The sequence below is a fragment of the Canis aureus genome, chromosome 15 (genome assembly GCF_053574225.1).
Source record: "Canis aureus isolate CA01 chromosome 15, VMU_Caureus_v.1.0, whole genome shotgun sequence".
Taxonomy (NCBI): Eukaryota; Metazoa; Chordata; class Mammalia; order Carnivora; family Canidae; genus Canis; species Canis aureus.
This window is the reverse complement of record NC_135625.1, coordinates 15,852,758-15,870,431: the sequence shown is the minus strand read 5'-3', so window position 1 is coordinate 15,870,431 and position 17,674 is coordinate 15,852,758. Positions and strand designations below refer to the sequence as shown.

The 17,674-nt window shown below is 37.4% G+C and overlaps 1 long non-coding RNA gene across 1 annotated transcript; it reads left to right on the top strand.

Annotated features, from left to right (window-relative positions):
* The first annotated feature begins 2,179 nt into the window (after positions 1-2,179).
* On the top strand, positions 2,180-14,304 carry LOC144283951 (uncharacterized). Its single transcript, XR_013352431.1, has 3 exons — positions 2,180-2,406; positions 10,044-10,147; positions 13,277-14,304. It is a non-coding gene; the product is annotated as an uncharacterized LOC144283951 (long non-coding RNA).
* The last annotated feature ends 3,370 nt before the right edge of the window (positions 14,305-17,674 follow it).

Sequence of the window (17,674 nt, the reverse complement as noted above, 5' to 3'; positions counted from 1 at the left end):
TTAAAAAACTTAAAAAAATAGAGCTACTATATTGTCTATCAATTTCACTGAAAGAAATGAAACAGTTGTCTTGAAGAGATTATCTGCACTCTTATGTTTATTGTGGCATTATTCACAATGGCCAAGACAGGGAGACAACCTAAATGTCCTTCAATGGATGAATGGATACAGCAAATGCGGTGCATATGTACATGTACCTACACAGAATGGAATGTTATTTAATCAATAAGAAATAAGGGAGGGCAATCCTGTCATTTGTAACATGGATGGACCTGAGAGTATTATGCTAAGTTAAATAACTTAGACACAAAAGACAAATACTCTATGATCTCACTTATATGTGGAATCTCAAAAAGCTAAACAAAGAGTAGTGGTTGATAGAGGGTAGGGTGGGGAGTGGGAGAAATGAGTGAGGGTGGTCAAAGGGTATAAACTTCTATCTGTAGGATGAGTAAATTCTAAGGATTTAATGTATAGCATGGTGACTATAGTTAATAATACTGTACTGGATATTTAAAAGTCGCTAAAAGATCTTAAAAGTTCTTGTCACACACATAAAAAATTGGATTTATTCTATATGAGATGGGTAACTTGGATTAAGGTGGGGATATAATTAAAAGCCTTTTAATTTATGAATCTCATATATATGAATTCACATTATTTTGGGGAGTGCCATATATAAGCATGCAACATATGGGAAACCCCCACTTTAATTCTAACTCTACATTCTTAGGCAAATATTTAAAGCAGCTTTTAATTTGAAAATAAGACACTACAAGGGGTTAAAATTTTGAAAGAACTCACATCTTAAGTGTTGAAGATATCATTAATTTTCATATAATATAAAAAGATAATTATATTTCATTTTCTTCTGAAGGTTTAACTTGGCAGTGAAGAAGATTTCCATCCTAAAATGCGAGATTAAAATAATTAAAACAGCCCATAAAACCTAATGATTTTTAAAAGGTCTATTTTTTTGAAGTATATGATTTAAAGTATAATTTTCTTTCAAAAGTCATTGCCATCTTAACTAACTTGAATTGTCGGACAACATCTAACATGGACAAAGCATGTTTCAAAAAAGTAAAAACTTGTGTGTAAAACAAAACTACATTCCAGATGCAACTAAAATATTTGGTGCCCATAAAAGGTTACACATTTTAAAATTTGTTGATATATAAATAAATATCCCCTCTAACTGCAATCTTCTCCTACCTAAAACTCATGTTCCAATTTTGGCACAGCTTAACACATAAAAGATGGTATTGGATACCAAAGAAAGGCTGAATGTTTTATAATGAAAAGACAGATTTAAATATAATCTTTGAGTGGCATGGAGCAGAAGAAGCAGCTGAAGTAGGACTGGAAAGAAATGAAAGGCAATTGTCAGCTGAGTCTAACTTCTGAGAGTCTTGGAGAAAGGTCATTTGTTGGTCTCAATTTCCTTATCAGGAAAAACTGATACAAAAAAACTACCTGAAAAAAAACAAAACAAAACAAAACAAAAAACTACCTGATATTATTTCTGCGAAAGTATTTTTTTAGATGTTATTGTACAAACACAAGATATCCTATTATTTCTGATTATTCTTTTACTGGTATGTTCAAGGGAAAAGTAAAGAAACATCAAATGACTTAAAGAAAATGCGATGCAGATGGTCTTAACATTAATCTATGATTTACCACTTACAAGATGCGAGACCTTGAGTAAGTCTTGTAAATTCTTAGAATATTTGTAAGGTGAGCATGATCCTATCTGCTTTATAAGGTTTTTGAGAAGTTAATGAAATATTTTTACATGAGTCAGGAAATATAATGCTTATATAGGGTCCGCACCCCATAAATCTCAATTTTCAATCTCTCACGCTGTCTGATTTATTAAAGTAATGTGTGCTATGTTCTGTGTGTTAACACTCTTATCAAAAGACTTATCAAAACTCAAATTTAAAACCAATAAGGCGGGGTGCCTGGGTGACTCATTAGGTTAAGCTTCTGCCTTTGTTTTAGGTCATAATCATGAGGTCCTGGGATTGAGGTCCTTGGCTTGGCAGCAAGGAAGCTGCTTCTCCTTCTCACTCTCTGCCCCTCCCTTCCAAACAAGCCCCCCCCCCCCCCCCGCATTGGTGCTCTCTGTCTTGTTTTCTCTCTCTCTCAAATGAATAAATAAAATCTTAAAAAAAATAAAATAAAAACAGTAAGGGAAGATGTTGTGAAGGAGAAACAGGGCAAAGCCAATGAATATTAAAGATTTTATTTATTCATTCACAAGAGACACACACACACAGTCAGAGACACAGACAGAGGGAGAAGCTGGCTCCCTGCAGGTAGCCCAACGTGGGACTGGATCTCAGGACCTGGGATCACGCCCTGAGCCGAAGGCAGATGCTCAACCACTGAGCCACCCAGGTATCCCAAATATTTTCTTTCTAATTATCCTCTTATACATTATTTTTGACTCTCCTTTTAATTCCTTTAAAAATATTTATTTCATAAGAGAAAGATGGCTAGAATGTGACAATAAGGATTGGCTGTTTTATTTGAGGACTTCAAATCAGAAGATAGGAATGTGCCAGGGGAAAAAATTTTTTTTTCCTTCTGGCTTTTTCTAGAATTTCTCTATTATGAAGTACAGGGAGAAAAGAGAAGCTGTATTATTATATAAAGATAGTTTCAGGTCTTCTAATGATTTGAGTTATAGGCTGTTCATATACACAATTGCCCATGGGATAATGTCTCACATAATAGAGTACCCCATTCAAGTCAAATACAAGTCAAACACATACATATATACACACAGTATCTCGGGCAACCCGTTAACTGGAGGTTTCATAATTCACCATAACATCATGTCTTCTAAATAGCTTTGCTAGATTCTCTCTTGTACTGTGTCAAAGATGAGGCTATCAAATTCTCTGTATTTTAATATCATGAGTGTTGCTGGTCCCGGCCTACTTCTAACTATCCCAGTCAAGTCATAATATATTTTCTTGACACTAAGCATGTCAATGCTTAATGCTTAATATATAACAGTAAATAACACTCTTAAGTTTACTTTAAAAATTTTTGTATTCATAAGGAAACATGGCCCAGATACAAGTGTATAAAAAAAGAACTCCTAATAAACCATTAAATCTCGTGAATTAAATTTGATGAAATAACTCAATATTTCATATTAATCACAGGTTAACTTGTGACAGAAATGCCTCTGCAAAACCTGCTCAATCAGTGCACCTGGGTGCCCTAAGAATAGCTTGTCTTCTCTGAAGGTGTGATAAACTAGGTCAGTTGGGAGGGGTAACTTACAGACACTTAGGCCACCACTGAGCCAGGTTTGCTGTCAGGCACTGACATCTGTGGCTCTCTGTGAAATCACTAGAAGAGACAGTACAATTTTCTTACAAAACGGTAAAATGAGAATTCACGATAACTATAACCACATTTTATTTTTAAGGATAAAAATCCCCAATTCACCTAACATTTTGATTACATCTGAAGTTTGGGGCATCTACATTTGCTTAGAGAAACTGACAACAATATACATGTGTGACTGGCAAAATAGTAGATTCAGTCTGAATCTACTAAATAAAATATGTGCAGGAGAAATTAATGTTGATTCTAAAATGCTTCTGCTGTCCACCTTTAATAAGTGTATATCTAGTTTTTACTTCTGTTGTTCTAACCTAAGAAATCACAACCTCAGAGTATTTGGTTGTTTTTGGCTGTCATTTTAAACAATCTTAAATACTACTGGAAAGAAAATGCCGCAGGTACTAACAGCTGATATTTTAAACATCTTATGGTCTTTAAAGGTCTGATTAAAGGATAAAGAAATAATATAGAGAAGTTAGAAGCAATTTAATTGAGAAGTGGGTATGCCAAAATGAGAAAGGAGAATAGAATAATGCATACATCATTAATTCATTGACACAACAAATGTAGTTTGTTAGGTACAGAATATGCTAGAAGACCATGTTAGATGCATCCCTCTTCATCTGACAGAGAAGAAAGACAAACAAGAAATCTCAAAAAAGTTTGAATGTTATGTTAATGAATCATCATGGGAGCACTAGTCAAGGAAATCTGCATTTGGTAAGGATAGGCTTCTCAGAGGCAGGGACAACTAGAGTAATACTACACGTTTGAATGAATAGGAGCCAGATAAGGGAATTTCCAGATTAAGGTAAATTTCCAGTAAGAGCAAACTGCATTTGGTAAGATCCAGTAGTAGTGACAGAAAACATAGTACTAGAAGAACCAAAATCCAAGACTTTCAACATGGCCACAGCGGATACTGTTAAGTGGAAAGTAAGGAAATAAGCTGGACCTGGAAGTCTGGGTGGGGCTAAATTTTGAAGGACCTCATAAACCACATCAAGGAATGTTTATGCATCAAAATAGTAAGAGGTCACTAGCCAGCTTTAAGCATGGTGTAGCATCTCCTCATTTGTGTTTTAGAAGAATTACACTGGTTATAGTTTACATAATGTAATGCGGGAGTCCATCCTCATTAATGAAGAGACCAGTTGCTTAGAGACTATTGTTAACTAGATTGGAAATAGGAAATGGGAAAGAAGAGAATTTTTCATTTTCAATAAGTAATATTAAAGAGGGAGAAATGACAGCACTGGAGACTAAATGTATGGAATAAGTACAAAAACAGAGAGGGTAAAAAAATTTTTTTTTCATAATTGACTGGAGATGGTTGATGATGGGATCTCTGAGCTAGAAGATATATTGTTAGAATGCCTGAAAACCAAAAATAAAGTAACCAAAGACCGAGGAAAAAGCAGGATAGGGCATTGAAGGACCCTGGAAACTAGAAAATATATAACATACTTTTATTTTTTTTTAAATATTTTATTTATTTATTCATAGAGACACAGAGAGAGAGGCAGAGACACAGGCAGAGGGAGAAGCAGGCTCCATGCAGAGAGCCTGATGTGGGACTCGATCCAGGGTCTCCAGGATCACGCCCTGGGCTGCAGGCGGCGCTAAACCGCTGCGCCACGGGGGCTGCCCTATAACATACTTTTAATAGGAATATCAGGAGAGGAGAGAAAGGAAGAGCATATGTTTGAAATAATGACTGAGGATTTCCCCATATTAATAAGATCCATAATTAATCAGATACCATAATACCTACCTAGGGAGCAGAAGCAGGAAAAATGTCATTATAAAACACAAAGTAAAACAACAATAAGATACCACTATCCACCCGTTAGAATGGCCAAAACCTGGAAAACTAACCTCACCACCAAATGCTGACAAGGATGTGAAGCAACAGCAACTCTTACTCATTGCTGCTGGATGTGAAGAATGATGTAGTCTCTTTGGGAGTGAAAAGTAGTTTCACTCCCCAAAATAGAAAACTTTTGTCCACACAATATTTATAGCAGCTTTATTCATAACTCCCAAAACTTGGAAGCAACCAAGACATCCTTCAATTGGTAAGTGGATAAATAAACTGTGGTATATCCAGACAATGGACTACTTTTTCAAGGCTAAAAAGAAATACGCTTAAGGGATACGAAGACATGGAGGACCTTATATGCCTATCAGTAAGTGAAAAAAAATCAATATGAAAACTCTACATACTGTTTGATTCCACCTCTATGAAACTCTGGAAAAGGCAAAGTTACTGAGGGATAAAAAGAGATCAGGTATTGCCAGGGGGTGCGGGGCCCGGAGAGATGTTTAAGTGGATATCAATGGATTAAAAAGGATTTTTAGAGCCATGAAAATATTCTATATGATACCATTATGATGGATTCACTTCATTACATATTTCTCCAAACCCACAGAATGTCCAATGCTTACAGCAAACTGTAATATAAACTATAAACTTCCGATGATTATGATGTATTCATGTCGGTTCATGACTTGTCACAAATGTCCCAAATGTTAATAATGGGAGAGGCTGGGCTTATGTGGGGCCAGGGAATAAGTGGGAAATCTCTCTACCATCCCTTCAATTTTGATGCGAACCTTAAACTGCTCTAAAAAAAATGTCCTAATTAAAAAAAAAAAATAGATAAAGGAGTACCAAGTGTTGCTCACATAGACTCCCATATATTCTCTCCTGCTATAATTATGTGACAGCAGTCCTGTGCCTACAAAGGTGGTGACTCACTGTCTTGCCTTCTGGTTCTGGACCCAGTACCCAGGAAGCAGCTATGGTTTGCAGTTGAATGGGGGCTCATGCGACGTTCCCTGGAGGACAGCGAGTCTCTTCTGAAACTGATTCATCTCACTATGCAGAGGCCAGGATTGTGGAGATGATTCAGTATAAACTCCCCTAGCATGTGATGAGACTGACGGTAAACAGAGCCGCTCTTGGCTTCCCTTTGCTTCCTAAGTCCACCTATTTTTCCTATGGAGGACGGAACACCACCCGAAATCTAGTATTTCAAGTACCTATCAAATCTTTTGTACGATGTGCAACCTCATAAAGTATCTCCTCCAGGGCCATGCTTTAGTTGTTCTTTTAGCAGGCATTCCAAAGCTCTATCAGGCTTGTAACCTCAGGGCCATGGCCCCATACCCACATATCCCTTGTTGTTTTAAGATATTTCTCTAGGTCTGATAAAATGTTACATGGAGACTCTGTTGAGTATATCAAACGCTTGGTCAACTTTCAGATAGTGGTGGTGGCTACAGCCTCATGGCAGGAAAAACAAAAACAAAAACCTCTACCCAGAGTGTGTATTTACCTCTATGGAAATGAATTTCTGGCCCTTCTACGGTGGAAGGAATCAAGATAGTCAACTTGCCACCCACAGTGTGATTGAATGTCTCACAGATGGATTCAGCCAAACATGGGGCTCGGGGCTCAGCCCTGGTCTCTGTTTCTGGTAGGCTGGACATTCAGCCTTATATCCAGTCTGAAAAGCACACCCTGTAGGAGACATGCTTAGTCTCTATCTTTGCTACCACGGCCCTTTCATTCGTGTGCTTATGACATCTGGACAGCGTTGGGGTTGCTGAAATGGAGGCCGACTGACAGCGGGCTGAGTCATTTTACCTAATTGTTGCTTAGGACCTCTTCTATGATGGATGCTCTTTTCTGGACATTAACATGTGATGTAAAGATTGTCATCCTTGCCCATTCCTTTCCATTTAAAATCTGCCTTTACACCCAAATCACTTTGTCCCAGATCGTCCAATGTTACTCCTTCTAGAAGACCTCTGACCAGAAAGCCTGCTTGTTTGCAAATCTCCAGGAGTCCATGAATATCCTAATCCTATGAGGCTTTTCTATTTATACAAATTGGATAACCATGTGCCTGGCATGAAGCTCTGATAGGAGGATTTTCCCTCATCATCCTTGCTTGGCTGTGGTGCAAACACATCCATTTTCTACTTATAGCTACACGCTAAGATGACAAGGGATATATGGGAGCCCCCCTCCCTCTGATGGTCTCAGGTATAAGCTGTGGAAGAGGCACTGGCCCAAATCTGGTGGCTAACATGAGGGTTTAAAAGATACTCAGTCATGCAGTTTTCAAGGGTCTTCTGATTATGCTTATGCTTGATCCTGAATGTAAATCTTTCCTTTTATGTGATATTGGCCCAGTTCTTTTTTTTTTTTTTTTTAGATTTTATCCATTTATTCATGAGAGATGCAGAGAGAGGCAGAGACACAGGTAGAGGGAGAAGCAGGCTCCATGCAGGGAACCCGATGTGGGACTCGATCCCAGGACCCCAGGATCGTGACCTGACCCAAAGGCAGAGGCTCAACCGCTGAGCCACCCAGGTGCCCCTACTGGCCCAGTCTACCTTACTTCATAGAATGGTAGGTTTGACAGATTCATGTCAAAGATATGTCAGAACTTAAGTGGTGAAAACATTTGATTCTGTAACTACTGACAGTAAGAGAAAAAACCCTGAGCTCCATTCTGATTTGTGCTAAGATTACCAGGCAGGATAAAGAGAGGATGAAGGATAAAGAGGGGAACAAGAGATTCAAAGGAAAACTTTCAAAGGGTTGGTCAGTATACATAGGATTAGGCCAGGAGTGTGTCTATTTCATGGCCACTCTGGAAGTTAGGATTCTATCTTCCCACAGAGACTGGCATACAGAGGCCCTCTCCTCCCTGATTACATTTTAGGTCCTAGAGAAAGATACTGCTGCATCGTAAGACATACATATACATCTCAGCGAGCAGAGAAGGAGTTCACAATTGTAAGCTCTTTTTAGTTAAAGCTCTAAGAAAATAAGGTCAGGGGTCTGTTGTCAGGTGTTGGCTAGAACAAACACTAAATTCTTTTGACATCCTTAATTTCTTATCCAGACAGGAATTCAGAAGGGAGCAGAGTTTTCCCAGAGACGCATCCTCAGGGGGCAAAGAGTCTTGCTATGGTTTGGTCGGTCTCTCAGCACATAGGTTTGAATGGAATGTCTGTACGAAGATAGTTTGCAGTTCTCACTCATGACAAGTAATTCTGGGGACCCGATGAACTGGTGCCCTGTGGTCAGACACTGCCTCTACAGTGGCCTGGCACAGTACCAGGTGCTATTTGCAAAAGCTATGTGACCTGCCCTTGCAGAGGTCATCATCTTGCTCCAGACCACTAGGAACCTGTGTTCTCTCTTGAGGCTTGTTTTACATTCCATACTACTCCTTGCCCCACCACTGATTCCTCTAAGCCCAAAGTGTTTTCTGAGTAAAATGGCGCAAGTGCTATTGCACATCAGCAATATGTGCAGGCTGTGCACATATTGTGTTTGCACATCAGCCTAGATCTGCAGGATCTTATGCTCCACAGCAAAAGTCAGTAGGCTTTTGTTTCTGGTACTTGGGTCAGAAGAGTATTTCTAGGCATGGGATATACAGCTTCCAGCATCTGCTGAAGCGTACGAGGCATTATACTTCCTTCTTCACGTTCAGAAATGCAAGATGTAGTAAGATTCTTTTTCCTTTGCTCTAGATGGCATGTTCACTCTCCTAACCACTGCACTTCTGAAATGTCCTAAGATCTCTCTTTCACCCTCTGGAGTGCGTGTTCTTAGCAATGCATCTAATGTGATAGATTCTTCTTGATCATCTGGTCCAATTTCCATGATGTCTTTGCTATGGTGCATTAATATGATGCTGTGTAGGATGTCCAGATGGTCCATATCTCTTTGGACTATATTATGACAGAGAATGGGAGAATTCATATAGCCCCAGCCAAGAACTATAAATGTGCACATTTATTCATGCTTGGTGAATGTGAACTGTTTCAGATTTTCCTTCCCGGTCAGAATATAAAAGAACACATTCACCAAAGCTATCATCATTCACCAGGTACCTGAGTTTGAGGTAATCAGCTCGAGCAGAGATGCCACATCTGACGCAGCAGCTGCAGTGGTCTACTATCATCTTCGAAGATCTATGTAGTTCCTCCAGGTGCCATGCAGCGAATTAAATACAGATATGATGGGAACCATCATCTTTACAACCTTTAGGAACATCAATTACAATATTAGTCTGTTCCTCTTCCCAGAATGGCATATTTTTCTTGACTTAATACCTTGTCTGGTGGAGGAGTATAGATTCAGAGGCTTCCACTTGGCCATCCTCACTATGATATACCTTACCCTGGAGGCCAAGAATCCCCCCTTCAGAGTTTGCACCAACTACCAAATATATCTATTCCAATTATACATCTAAGGACCAGAGAGATGGTAGAGGGAGGAATCAGAGAAACAGAAGAGACAGTTCAGGAAGAGATCCTTGAAGGGAAATAAAAGAATATTTAGAATGGAAAAAAAATGGTTTAAAGGCAGTGTGTCCTTTGTAACAGGAGATCCACGTGTACAGCAATCATACTTTTGTAAATCCAGGGAACTCCTAAATGATGATTAATTTCCTCCAAGAAGAGGTGGCAGGATTGTCATCAAAGAGGGCAAATCCAGGGTAAAGGGTAGAATATTTTGGAACAGACGCTGTGGAGGCTAGGGAAATACAAGTAACAGAAACAACATCAAGGGCTCAGTTGAAGCTGGCAAACATAAATTCACAGTGGCACCAATTTCTGAGCTGTGTAATGATTTCCAACAGTGCTCACATCTGGGGGTAAGGTTTGAGAATTCTGCTGAGGATGAGAGTCCACTGAAATGGGGGAACTGAGGACCCTACCAAGAGAGTAATTAATTTACTTAATGGTAAGTATTTGTAATAATTATTTAAATTTGAAATGGTTAGATTTGCTTTATAGATTTTTAAGAAAAGTCTCAGATCATCTAAGGTATGAAAATCTTCATTATTCTAGAATTAACTTTGGTTTATCCAAACTCGAGGTAAAATAGGTATAGAGTTAGTACTGAAGGGAGGCAGGTGTCCTGTCTTTATTCACATGTACTGCTGACAACTTGATCACGGTTTGTCCCTGAATGCAGCAATATAAATATCGAAGGAAAATCAATGGACACTTACTGAGTGTATCCAATATGTGGCATTATAGATTACTTTTAATTTATCTCATATATTGGGCAAAGTCAAACTTTTCTGTTCATCTCTTATGAGGAAACTCTATAGTCTGCTGATTATAGGATATAGAATGAACAAAAGCTATCTGGCTCACTCCACATTGCAGTAGGTACAGAGTTAAATCAGTGGATGACTTTTTATTTTTCTTTTTGGCTACTTTCAGATTTACTGAGAGAGATGAAACAGTCAATTCAAACACTTCTTAATTAGTTCTTAGAACCTGAAAAATTTGCCTTTTCAAAATATACTTAACATTTTAGGATAGAATTGTGCTTAAGTGAAGATGAAATCAAATTTATGTTTAAGAAGTCAATAGAGTAAGTAGCTGACATCACTAAATACAGACAACTCTGTTGACTATTTTATTCATTTATAAATTTCAATCACTAGACATAAGTTTGAGACTTATATGCCCTTTGAGTATATAACTGAAATTAAAATGAAAACACTGTTGCAATTATTTTTATTAATTTCAAACAATCCTGTGCAATAAAAATTAAATTTGAAATGACAGCAAGGCACGAGATATAAATCTGTTGGTGATGTGCTTAGCAATGATTTGCAAAAAACCATTAGGAATCATATAATTATTGGAAGAGATGAATTATTATGAATATTTTAAATACTCATGAAAATGTAGACCCAATTTGTTCATTTTTAAGTTTTGAATTACATTATATTTTGCTTGCTTGCTTTTAACTTTCTTTTTTACCATTAAAAAAAAAAACAGCCTTGTTACTTATAGTTCCATTGCCTCTAATAAAAAGGAATACTCTGATCATCAACTAAAAATGATATAATACAAATCCCTTATTCTGCAAAGTAATCATTACCTGGTTGAAAATTACCCCTTTAGTGCCAGTTGTTTATTCTGGACATGTGAATAGTATAATAATTCTATACAGGAAAAAATAGCTTTACTTTATATCAATTACACTGTTGAATAAGGGAAAAAAGACTGGTGTTCTGAAGTAGTCTCCCAACAGCTACCACCGGTGCTTTGGATAATACAAGCATATACTCTAACTCTTTTTCCCTGACTGGATTATCAATTCTGTGAAAGCAGGATGGGTACCTGGTTATGCCTCCTAATGCCTCAAATGTCTCTAGTAATACATATGACATACAGTTGGTGCCTAATAAATACTTTTTGAATGAGATGACAAATGGACAGAGGTTGCACTACTGAAAGTAATAAAAAGAGAGCATATTCGAAGCAAGACTTGCAGCAGGAAGGTTTGCTTAGAAGTAGGATGCTTGGAATGTGTATTGAGATGATGAAGAGACTGTCTGGACAAGAAGCTAATGGATTCTATTAAAGGAAAAATGGACAATTAACTTCATTCATTCATACAGCCTTGGAAGACTTTGAGGTTCAGAGAAATTAAACATTTTGCCCAAGGTCAAGCAATGACTAAGTGGCAAAATAAGGATTGTCAGAGCTGTCAGACGAAATATTCTGAGTTCTTAACTAAATGGGCCAGTAGAGAGATCACGGAGATGCTAATCAGGAAATCTGGTGGCTCTGCCTAATTCTGTCACTAATTATCTATGGCCCCGGGCAAGTGAGTCATTACCTCTTGCCTCCATTTCTTCATCTCTCACATGGAGTTAAAAGAGGACTATCCTACATCCTTCCTAGGATTGAATGAAACCCAGGAGTCACAAAAAAGTTAGAAGGACTGTATTACACATGTTGATATCACTGTTATTACTGTTAGTCTCAGTGGTGAAATCATTCTCCAAATACAGATAACTGGGATCTTCAGTACCTTGAGGGCATCCTGACTCCTGAAGACCTACTTAATTCCAATGGAAGAACAAGTAAACGCAGATCTATTCTAGTATTTAAATTTAAAATGGTCAAAAGTCAATTTGCCAGATGTGCAGTCTACCTGGCATTCCTTGCCAGCCAGTGGCCTGTCTCTATAATTGCCACTGAGGTGCAGGTTTCAAGCATGCATCACCAGTCCTACCTTCCTCCATCCTTACTTTGAGGCAAATTGGCATTCCTCCTTTTAAGCTGCACTATTTTAATCCATCTAGAAACTCAAATGCAGTTAAAGTTTCAACTGGAAGGGTCAGAATAGAACATATTTTCTACCCAAAGGATTCTTTGTTTTGTATGTGGGTTTATCCACCCATTCCCCAGGAAAAGACTAGCATTCTAAGCAATGTAAAGAACCACATTCACATTTACCTAAGTCAATAACTCCCTACTAATTACTCAAGGTAGCTAGTTATTAATTAACTAGAACATACAGAAGGAGATTCTGAAGTAACTTTCTGTTTTGCCTACTCAGAGAAGCTGCTGACAAATTTAAATAATAGTATTTCTCATAAATAAACAATATAATGCATGTAGGCACTACAATAATAGAAATATTTTATTCGTGACTTGAACTGTCTTTCTTGCCCCATATCCATTCCTCATTTTTTTTTTCTTTTTTTTTCTGGTTACAAAAGCCCAACTTTCCTATGAAGAAAAACATTTGTTTTTCATTTAGGGTTCTATGCAGGAAAATGAAACCACTAGAGATATATAATCAGAAATGAATTTTATAAAGGAAAACAAGTGCTTGTAAAATCACTGGAAGGGTGAGAGGATCTGGAGTCAGCAGGACTCTACTAATACAAATGAGTCCAAACATAGACACCATAGTTGTGATCCAGGGATCAGAATGTCGCATCAACCACAATACCTGTCAAACAAAGCTGGCAACTCAACAATGAGTGCCCAATAAAACCATCACAGTTGCTTTGTTGTCCTTTGAGGTTCAGGACTTCTTTCTCTTTTCTTTCAGAAAACCAAACAATACAACAACAACAAGCCAAACCAAAAAACAGAGAAGAACAATGCCTTCCACCTCACGTTCATCCTACAAATCTCATTCTAGTACATACAATGGGAGACTTTTATTTGCATTTCAAAAATCTAGCTATAAGGGTGTCTAGTGACACAGTCTTTCAGCTCTCCTGTCACTTCTGCACACAAAAGTTCAACAAGAATATAAAATTAATATGACCTTCCCATCAAACTTACCTATCATATTCTTTGGGAACTCTCCTTTTGGCAATTCAACCTCTACACACACATAATTCATCTACACTTTCAAATAACAAAATAAAATAAGAACAACGGAATATGCTCCTACCTTACACAACTTAGTGCCAGCATGATGAGCCTCTAATACCTCTGTCATCATAACAACCTTTGGGTAGCATTTCTTCTCTTCCAGTCCTAATCGCAGGTCAATTTTTCTGTAATCCAAAGAATAAATTATAAAGACAATCATCACCAGTATACCTCCTATAAAGATGAAAGGTAAGAAAAATAAATACACATAACAGAGCTAGAACGAAAATAGGGGTAGCTACCTCTCTTAACAAGGCATTGCATCATGGTTAATGCAGATTTTTCTCCACTACTTATTTTACGTTTCCCTTTGCTCTTGGTCAATACTTGAATTGATTGGTAATCTAAAACCAATGGGGTGATCCAAACCTTCATTCCTAGGGACTCCACAAACCATTGTTAAATTTTCCTACACAGGATTTCATGTTGGTCTATTTATTTCATCTTCCTCTGTATCCATTTCATAGAAGTAACTCTCTTTCTTTTGTTAATAAAGGTCAGTGACTACTAAGTAGCTAAAGTTTTGAGAGTTATTTCCAGGGAATGAGGAGTAAAATAATAGCCAAGTGGGATTTTAAACTTCCAGTTTAATTGAAACATTATTAGATCCCTTAATGGAATAATTTATTCTTTGGATATTAAGAACTCCAAACTACTGAAATCCAAATTTATAGAGGATGGCAGACAATAATTTTGTATGGGTATAATTAGCTATATTAGAGACATGTGTTCTTCACACATCTCAACCTTGGTTACCAGTAAAATGGAGCCATGGGAGACACAGACATGTATATTGCTTCAGAGCATATTCTGCATCCTGTGGAACAGGACCCAACACTGCGATATCGTCTAATAGGTGCCATAATCGCATCTTCAATAGTTTTTTTCCCATTATTCCATAAGACCAATTATTTCAGGATGATGGGTTGCAATGAAACAGCAGTTAGCCACTGCAACAAATCACTTAATATAGCATGACACCCTTGCTCATAAACAGTATCATGTGGGATATTATAGAAGTGCATATGGAATTTTATCAGTCCTAAGGTTACATTTCTGGCAAAAGTACATAGACACACACACACACACACACACACACACACACAATAGTAGACATAGACAAGACAAGAGAGGCACATAGACAAGAGAGGCAAATGTACACACGGAATAAGGGACTATTTCCGTAAGAACAAATCACTGTCCCCTATATAATTAAAGAGATTTAATGTAATTAAACTGGCATGAGATCTTTGATGAATATCTGTTAAAAAAAATGGTATTGTATTGCCCAATCAGCTTCAGCTCTGTTGCTGGCAATGTGGGTATAGCATTAAAAGAAGTTAGATGTTCATAGCAGCAATGTCCACAATAGCCAAACTGTGGAAGGAGCCTTGGTGTCCATCGAAAGATGAATGGATAAAGAAGATGTGCTTTATGTGTACAATGGAATATTCCTCAGCCATTAGAAATGACAGATACCCACCATTTGCTTCGACATGGATGGAACTGGAGGGTATTATGCTGAGTGAAGTAAGTCAATCGGAGAAGGACAAACATTATATGGTCTCATTCATATGTGGAATATAAAAAATAGTGAAAGGAAATAAAGGGGAAAGAAGAAAAAATGAGTGGGAAATATCAGAAAGGGAGACAGAACATGAAAAACTCCTAACTCTGGGAAACGAACTAGGTGTGGTGGAAGGGGAGGTGGGTGGGGGTTGGGGGTGACTGGGTGATGGGCACTGAGGTAGGCACTTGACAGGATGAGCACTGGGTGTTATTCTATATGTTGGCAAATTGAACACCAATAAAAAATAAATTTATAAAAAAAAAGTTAGATACACCTTGTATTGGAAAGTCCATTTTTTTTGCATAATATCTAATCTTCAACTGTGTTACAGCAGCCATGTAGTTCAGGAATCTATTGACAAGTGCTGGTGTGACTGGAAGAGAATGTGTAGCACTCACAAAATGGGTCTTCTTTTTTTTATCCACTTGATTATTGAGTTCCTTATATTGCTGTTTGATTAGAATTTATATGTAACAAATAATTCTCAGAGTCTGGACCATTTGGAAAATCAATTTACACATAGTTTGCCCATGCCATCTGTTACCATATTTCTAAATCTTATCCTTCCAAATTTCTGACTGTTAACTAAATGGTCACTATCAAAGAACCAACGTAGCTCCATATGTCTAAAGAGTCTTGTTTTCAGGTCAAGTGAAGCAGGATAGTCTGTCCATTGGGAAGATTTGCCTTCAAGACAGAATCTATCCCATGTGGAGTTGTAATGTTAGCCCTTGGATTTCCTGTGGTACCTATATATTGTCTGCAACCACTTGTAAATCAGGTTTGCATGGTAGCTTCTTTACTGTATTTTACATGAAAACTCCCTGTGAGATTACCTGGAGTGGTTTTCAGGGGTTTAAAGAAACAAGTGTGGCAGGAGCATGTGCACTGGAGTGTGAGCCATGTACCTGTGTAACTCAGTTATTCCTCCAGGGTTATCACAAACTGAATCTCATTGACACCACTTTGACTTCATATGCAGCGCTTCAGTGCACTACAGTTTTATGGGTTTATGTATCAACTGTCACCTAGTCAATGATGGGCAAAATCACTTGCTGCCCCACTTTCTAATATTCATTTTCTTCCAGGGTCTGGTAAGAAGGAAACAACTGTTTCTCATAAAGAAAATAGTTATTTGTCAAAAAATGGCAAGACTTTGCTCTAAATTACTGGGGATCATGTTCAGATTAGCTTACAAATCTTAACACATTTTGCAGCGAAAATTCTATTGCTCTTGTATCTGTCAGGAAATAAGTAGCATGGGTGCAAACTGAAAATGCTGATGAAACTTCTCTTGCTTTGAGTTTAAATAAAATTTTGGAAAGAGATTTTTTACTTGGTAATAGGACTGAAGAGAACTATATGCAGGATATTTTTTTCCTCTAAAATAGAGTTTTCACTACTGGAATTAGGCTTTGTAATTGTCTTACTGAAGCATGTTGGGATCTCACTTCTTTCTTAGTGGTAGAATGTGGAAGATGTTATTTTGATTTTCAATTTGGTGGCAAAATCATACAACCATTTGGTTCCCTAAAATGTCACCAATATTGTACAACCCTGTAATTTTATAAGATGTATCTCCTACATACATCCAAGATCCATTTTGTTTTCTTGCCTATAACACCTAACTCCTGGTTGTAAAATCCATCAGCATGGTGAGATCTATGAAGTATTCCAATAGGAGGTCATGGTCTCAGAAGATGAAATTGTTTCAAGATCTAGAGTGCTGAGATGGTCCAAAAATATGACACTGAAAAGACATTGAACATGCCCTGTTCTCTCTGCCAAGAAAGGCTGTTTTTATTATTCTCTCTCTCTCTCTCTCTGATACAGGCAAAAATAAAAGTTTCTTCCTCCTCCAAAATAAATCAATTGCAAGAATCTATGCTAATTTGCTCCAGCATATGGAAATCCAATTGCATTTAGAGTTCCAGATTTTAAAGTATCAGGTTTGTCATGATGTACCATCATCTATTATGTCCTGAATTATTTGTGCACAGGCCAATCATGTCTGAAAATGAGAGCAAGGTAGAAAAGACCACCCTGCATCATTTTTTAATTTAGAATTTCTTCTAAAATTCTTTTAGAAATACAGTGTTGATTTTGGTTTACTGTTTTGGTGAAAGTTCATTCACAGACATTTACACTTGATGCATGGTACTATAATATACCTCATTCCAAAGGTCAGAGAGCAAATGTGCAATTCTTCCAGTTACCAGGAAGTTTTAAGGTAGCTATATATTCAAGAATTAGAAAATTTCCCACAGAGTGTATTCTTACTACAACCTCTGGTTTACAGAATTAGTTGAGAACACAATTTATCACCTATCATTTCACATTCTCACCATTGAACCACTGTCATGTTTTGGGTCATAGTTAATATTAGCCCATACACAATGTCATGTAATCCCTGAAAATCTTTGCTTATTTGTCCCCAGAAAATCATTTCCTTGCCATATTGGTATAGATCCATTTATTGAAAGTCAAGAGGAAAAT